The sequence below is a fragment of the Penaeus japonicus genome, unplaced genomic scaffold, assembly GCF_977035675.1.
Source record: "Penaeus japonicus unplaced genomic scaffold, GWHDUDI00000001_assembly GWHDUDI00000027, whole genome shotgun sequence".
Classification (NCBI taxonomy): domain Eukaryota; kingdom Metazoa; phylum Arthropoda; class Malacostraca; order Decapoda; family Penaeidae; genus Penaeus; species Penaeus japonicus.
This window is the reverse complement of record NW_028234429.1, coordinates 30165395-30172894: the sequence shown is the minus strand read 5'-3', so window position 1 is coordinate 30172894 and position 7500 is coordinate 30165395. Positions and strand designations below refer to the sequence as shown.

The following is a 7500-nucleotide window of genomic DNA, read 5'->3' as shown; positions in this document are numbered from 1 at the left end:
TTTGGTATTATTATTGTCATGACTGTCATTATCTTTATTGTCATTATCATGACAATGACCATTATAGGTATCATCATTGCGAATATAGTTCAATATTCTTCCCTTTTGTCCTATCTTTCAATCAAAAGTATATATATATATATGTATATATATAAATATATATATATATATATATATATATATATATATATATATATATATATATATATATATATATATATATATATATATATATATATATCCAGCATAGATAAATCATGAAACTCATCTCTTGCAACAACACTTTCAACATCCAATAAAAACAAACTGAACCCCCCTCCCTCCCTCCTATCCCCCATCTCCACCCACCCTATTCCCATTACCCCCTCCTCCCCAATCTCCCCCACCCCCACCCACCCAACCGGCCACCGAAAAAGACCAGAAGGCATCGACTGTCGAATGGCATTAGACACACGGCTGAGGAGAGATAATGGTCGAGTGTTTGGGAAAGTGACCCCTTCGACCTCTCTTCGGGGATGTGAGAGGCCAGGGGTCATCGGAGAGGAGGAGATGGAAGAGGAGGAGGAGGGATAGTAGTAGTAGGAGGAAGAGGAGGAAGAGGAAAGGTAGAAGGAGGAGGAGGAGGACGGGAAGCAGGAGGAGAAAAGTATGAGGAGGAGCGGTAGGAGGAGGTAGAGCAGGAGGAGGAAGAGAAAAGTATGAGGAGGAGGGGTAGGAGGAGGTAGAAAAAGAGGAGGAGGAGGAAGAGGAGGAGAGGAGATTCGCGTCCGAAACAGTGTCATCTTTCAGCAGAATGACTGAGGGGAGGTAGGGGGAGGGGAGGGCAGGGTTGTATAAAGCAGTACACATAGTTTTCTTATTTTTATTGTTATTGTTACTGTTATTGTTATTTTTATTGTTGTTGGTGGTATTAAAGAGAGGGAGAGAGAGAGAGAGAGAGAGAGAGAGAGAGAGAGAGAGAGAGAGAGAGAGAGAGAGAGAGAGAGAGAGAGAGAGAGAGAGAGAGAGAGAGAGAGAGAGAGAGAGAGAGAGAGAGAGAGAGAGAGAGAGAGAGAGAGAGAGAGAGGAGAAGAGAGAGAGAGAGAGAGAGAGAGAGAGAGAGAGAGAGAGAGAGAGAGAGAGAGAGAGAGAGAGAGAGAGAGAGAGAGAGAGAGAGAGAGAGAGAGAGAGAGAGAGAGAGAGAGAGAGAGAGCGAGAGAAAACGAGAGATAGAGAGAGCGAGAGAGAGAGAGAGAGATAGCGAGAGAGAGTAAAATACAGACCCCAAAAAACAAAAACACAAAAATTACCCACAACGCCAAAACTCAAAGAGATCGTAAAAGTATCATCTATGAAATGACAACACGCCAGCACGGCATAAGACGTGTTTCCTTGAAATTCCTTGATCATAATACGTGTTTCCTTGATCTACCTTAATCACACGTCTTGTTGCGATAACAGCTGCTGATAGCGGAGAACAGGTGTGATCAATTGCAATGATTGAGGGAGTTGGGCCGACGTGGCGATTAAGAAAAATGATTGGAATGGTGCTGTAAACGAGGCTATCCTTTTTGTATTGTTTTGCTGCTAGGATTAATTTTACTGAAATTATTCCAATTTTTATCAACATTTTCTTTCTTAAATAAAGGATATTGTGTAATTATGTTGCTATAGGCAATATTGACCGTTTTTTTATAGAGACAAAACGTATATATAATCGACTAAGATTTGTCACAGCCTGATCTAACTCTTAATAAAAAACGTAAAGAAAAAAAAAATACTAAAAGAAAGAGAAAATAGACAGAAAAAAAAATATCCGACATAAAAACGAAAAAAACAAAAGCCTCAACAAGTGAAGTCTCAATCAAAATAGTCATTAAGTCTTTTTATTTCCCTTTCCTTTTTCTTTTCATTTTTCTTCTCCTAATCTTATAACCCTCTTCTACTAGCATTTATCAAAATCTTGACAAGCCAGCGGCAAGGATCAAGGGAAACCGTGCATGGGAAGTTTAGTGGCGCCATAATTGCATTTACGCACGCATCCCCTTCGCTATTGTTTCAATAATAGTTTTCCAAGGACTCGGGGACGTTGTAGCTATTCCAGATATCAAATTATATGTTTGTTTGTCTTATTTTCACTTGTATATTTGCATGTCTATTTCATTTATTTAGTAACTGTTGGACAATTCATTTGTTGATGTTATTATCATTTATCATGAACAGTTTACATTTTATGATTTTTCGTGCGATTATTTCTTATTATAATTTCTCCTGAAAGTATTCCCTTACCTAGTATTCTAACATCATCATGCATTATTCCTTCTTATAGAAATATAATATTCTCTCAAACTTCGTAAAACAAATATTGCTAAATCATTCATATAACTAAAGAGACATTTTATCTCCGATTTATCAAAACTTATCTTTGATTACTTTCAGTGAGGACATTGCAATCAAATAATGCAATTGAAGACGTGTTGACAAGATAGATCGATTCATTATATTTTTCACAATGAGGGTGGTATATATAGTGTATGATTAGGGAAAGTGATAGAAAGGGCAATTATATAATTATTTCTAATATATAGGAAACCATTCAATATATGATTTAATGATGGATGGTTTAATTTTTATTTTATGAATCATATTATGAACCGAAAGTTGTATTATTGTTATTCATTTATCTATCTATCTATCTATCTGTTTATATATCCATCTAGTGTGTGTTTGTGTGTGTGTGTGTGTGTGTGTGTGTGTATGTGTGTGTGTGTGTATGCATACGTATGTGTGTACCTATGTGTGACTGTAAATACAAAGGAAGGAAAAGTAGACGAACAATCCCAGTTACATAGCCGACATACCCTCACTATGGCAATCATAAGTATACAGAAATCAGACGTCCCCATATTGGGTTTCCTGCTAACGACTAGAAAGTGGATGAGCTCCATAGGCCTACGGTGCCATTGTTACTATACTTTCGTGAGACCTATTTCCCATGCCTATGCCTAATGCTAAGGAGATGTAACTGGTACGATCCCGTCATTTTCTTTTTTTTTAGAGGTTTGTGAAAGAAATGATTTATTTGAAATGTGAATTATGAGAATTTTGATAATTTGGGTTAGTTGGATGTCTGTTGTAAACGGTAAAACTTCTATGGAACAACTTTCGTTGAATGTCTATGCTAAATTATCAAATGGAGTAGTTCAATAGTTACACAAAACAAAAACATCAACAAAAATAATTGCTAACCAGATGAACAAACGGCAAATAAATCCCACCCAAATTATGGCCGAATATGACACACTCACTACACGAACAAAAAAAAAAAAAAAAAAAAAAAAACTTTCTCCGCTCTGTACTCTGACCCGCAAAAGATCAATGACAAAATGCCGAATCGAATAAGACTTTCGTAATAATGTGAGAAGGTAAAGGCGAAGGAAAGCGAGATAGGATGTGTGAAGTCAGGAAGGTCACGACCCATGATGACCTCCGCACGTGACCCGCCAACACGGTGAACTGTCACAATCATGGTGGGGATGACCTAGATCTTGCATCAGTATTATTAATTTCGTTTTTATTTAAGATTGTTTAAAAGATTTTGTGTAGGTATTACGTGATCTTGCATGTTTGCTATCTGTATTTACATTAATTCTATATTTTTTTCCCTTTTTCTGTGTATGTAGATCATATCTCAAAAAAAAAAAAAAAAATCTCAAAAGATACTAATTGTCTCTTTCGAGAATATCCGTTACAGAAGAATCGATTTATAAAGAGAGAGAAAAAAAGGATAATTTTATAAATAGAGATACCATCATCCGTTTTCTATGAACTGGAAAGTGACATCACAACCCAGTCTAAGAATAACAGAAAACGGGATCTGGGGCCGTCTTGATACCAAGGGAAAACAGGTCCAAATGGCCTTCTTCTTTGGGGTCAAACTGAAAGTTGTCGGAATATTTTTGCGTTGAAGTAGGAATCTCTCACTCATATTTATGGAAGGATTACGCGAAGGAGGAGGAGGAGGAGGAGGTGGTGGTGGTGGTGATGGTAGTGGTGGTGGTGGAGGAGGAAGAAGAGGAGGAGGAGGCGTTGGTGGAGGTGGAGGCAGAAGGGGAGGAGGAGGAGCAGGAGCAGGAAGAGATGGAGGAAGCTGTGATGGGGGAAGAGGAGAGGAAAGTGGTGGTGATGGCGGAGGAAAAGGGGACAGAAATGGTGGCGGTGGAGGAGGTGGAGGAGTTTGGGATGGAAGTGGAAGAGGAGGAAGTGATAATGGCGGAGAAGGTGGAGGAGATGGTGGATGTGATGGAAAAGGTGGAGGAGGTGGAGGGCCAAGTAAGGTGACAGGAATAAATCGTAGAGAAGAAATAGGAAGAACAGATCATGGAAAAGAAGAAGGAAATAGGATCAAGATGCTGATCACAAGTATGACGAAGCTGAATAAAAAATAATCATGAAGACCAAAAAAGACAACAGCAAAAAAGAAGACAAAAAAACAACAACAAAAAAACACGAAAACAGAAGATCCATCCTCTTCGTTGAGTTCGAACACTTCAGTTCACACAAGACGGGGATTCGAACCCGGTTACTTGTGTTCCGATCCGAGAGAGATTACTAAAAGGGACAGACCACGAAGAAAACGGGTTACGGATTGCCTTCCAGTGATCCGGGAAAGGTCAGGTCACGAGAGGTCACGGAGGTAGGGAAGGGAGGAGTTGGAGTAGGAAGGGAGATGAGAAATGGGAGGGAGGGAGGCGATGAGAAAAGGGGAAGGAGGACACAGGGAGAAAAGAGAAGTTAGGTTAGGTGAGGGGGAGGGGTAAGGGAGAAGAGATAGGGAAAAAGGGAAGAAGGGGGGAGAAGGGAGGAAAGGACAAAAAAAGGGAAGGAGGTGGAAAAGGGAAGAAGGAGGAATGCGAAAAAGAAAGAAAAGGAAAAGAGAAGATGAGAAAAGAGTAAAAATAAGAATAAAAAAAAAAAAAAAAAGGAGACGGGAGAAGGAAGAGTACAAAGAAGAAAAAGAAGGTTAGTCAGTTCGTTCGTTCATCACATCCTTCATTGAAAGAAAAGAATCGAAAACCAATGAATCGTACGATGTGAAATAAAATCTAACATTTCCCAGACTTCGCTACAAGGGCTACTTCGCTGTACGGGCCGCATGACGTCATCGAATAGCCGGATTCGAATAATTGTCCCGTAATGACGTAATTGTGTGAGTCTAGAAGGGTAATTTCGCTTACTTGGAATTTGCGCTCGGGAAGCAGGTGCAGGAATTAGAATGTGGAGAGGAAAACTCGGTGTAAAGATAGACATGCAGAGAGGGAGGGAGGGGGAGAGAGAGAGAGAGAGAGAGAGAGAGAGAGAGAGAGAGAGAGAGAGAGAGAGAGAGAGAGAGAGAGAGAGAGAGAGAGAGAGAGAGAGAGAGAGAGAGTGAGAGAGAGATGAAGAGGTAAACAGATAAATAGATCAATATATAGAAAGATAGATAGGGGGAATGGTTCAGATAGACATATTGAAAGAGAGACAGATAAATGAATAAATGAACAGACAGCTAGCTGGACAGATAGATGGATAACTGCAGATTGATAGATAGGTAGAGAGAGAGAGAGAGAGAGAGAGAGAGAGAGAGAGAGAGAGAGAGAGAGAGAGAGAGAGAGAGAGAGAGAGAGAGAGAGAGAGAGAGAGAGAGAGAGAGAGAGAGAGAGAAAGCAGTCCCTTCAACCGCAAAGAGATTATGTAAAAGGACGTGATTCAGCACAGGGTTGCATCCGAAACTGCATCCAATCACCCTGCGGCCAACGCTAACATCCGGCCCTTCCCTCCCTGAGCCCCGTTGCTTACACACTTTCACGAGTATGAAGAGGAAATACAGGGAGATGGAAGGTGGGGAGAGAAAGAAGAGGAAATAAAGGGATGTGGAAGGTGGGGAGAGAAAGAAGAGGAAATAAAGGGAGATGGAAGGTGGGGAGAGAAAGAAGGGGTGAGGAAAGGATGAATGAAGGAAAAGACGAAAGGGTGAAACGGGTAAAGAGGGCAGGAAGGATAGTAGAAGGGAGAAGGGCATTGGTTATTTTCCTTTCGTCTATCCTCCCCCGAAAGAGATAAGGATTGATGAATTTATGTGGAGAGAGAGAGGGTGAGGGAGACATAGAGGGCGAGAGCGAAGGATGGAAGGAGGAAGGAAGGGAAGTAGATAAAGAGATACCGATCGTAGATAGATATGTTGTTAGAGAGATAAACAGATAGACTAATAAAAACGCAGATAAAGACAGAGAGAGACATACAGACAGAAGAAGAGTAAGCGAGGCACACCCTTACCCTCCCTCCTTCCCCCCTAGCAACGGCAATCTCTTTAACCCTCTCAGGTCAGGTCATCTTACCCAAGGCTGTGATCAAGGGTCATTAGCTTATGTAACAGATTGAATCACCCGAATCGTTGGTGTTATTAAATCGAAATTCAGCTTTTACCAAATTATGTTGATTTTTTTTGAGGTTGATGAACGTGGGGTTGAGTCAGTGTATTTTGTCATACTTTGAAATCGTGTGTAATTGGTTGATATGCAATGGAGCCACTTTAAGAAATACTAATATGTTTTTGTGTATGTATAAGGAAGGAGAACAAAGAAAAAAAAGAGAAGAAAGTGATTCTTCTTTCCTGGTGCAAGAATCACAAGATCTTTGTCTTTACATATCACCTCAATATTGCAGAGCCTTAAAGATGCAACACGACTGCAAACCTATAACCAATAAATCAATATTTCGAAAAAAACTACCAAGTTTCAAAACAACTGACAAACGAAGATATAGCTATATAGCTATGCAACGAAAATCATTGATTAGATTTATGGGTTTGCAAACTGTTTATGCCATTGAATCACGCGTGTCTCACTTGTTGTGACAACTATTAAACGTCAGTTAATGGGTTTAACTTCCTGCATATAAATTGTGTTCATGCATTTGCACACGTGGAGAGAAAAAGGAAGGTACAAGGTCTGCCACTTCATCATTGTACAGTTGTGTTTTTTAAGCTGATCACTTGTTTGTCGTTTTGCTTATGCCTATGATTTTCGTCTTGTTGACTTGTACTCTTCCTACTACTTCTCTCCCAGTTTTCCTATTTCTGTTCCCTTTCTTTGTTATCTCTCCTTCTGTCTCTTGTTCATCTCACCCAGTCTTTTCCCTCTATCTCTCCTTCTCCCAACTCCTTCCCCTTCTATCTTCCCTTCTCCCACTCCTTCCTCTTCTATCTTCCCTTCTCCTACTCCCCTTCCTCTCTCTTACTCCTTTTCCCCTTCCCTCCCAGACCACGAATTCGTCTCACTCGAAGCGAATCCGGATGCGAGCCGAAAGTGCAAGTGGCCTGAGTTACGCGCCTTCAGGGACGCCGAGGGACTGGGGGCAGATCCTGTTCCGTTATCCTTGAGGAGCAAAAAGGATGAGGGCAAGAGAGGAGGGGGCTGGTGGAGCGAGAGGAAGAAGGGAGGTATTGAAAGAGAGAGAGAGAGAGAGAGAGAGAGAGAGAGA

At 40.7% G+C, this 7500-nt stretch overlaps 1 protein-coding gene across 1 annotated transcript in view; it reads right to left on the bottom strand.

Moving 5' to 3' along the window:
• The window catches only part of LOC122265600 (uncharacterized), a 40589-nt gene that overhangs the window by 1464 nt on the left and 31625 nt on the right, over positions 1–7500 (bottom strand). The gene's annotated exons all lie outside the window — the stretch shown is intronic.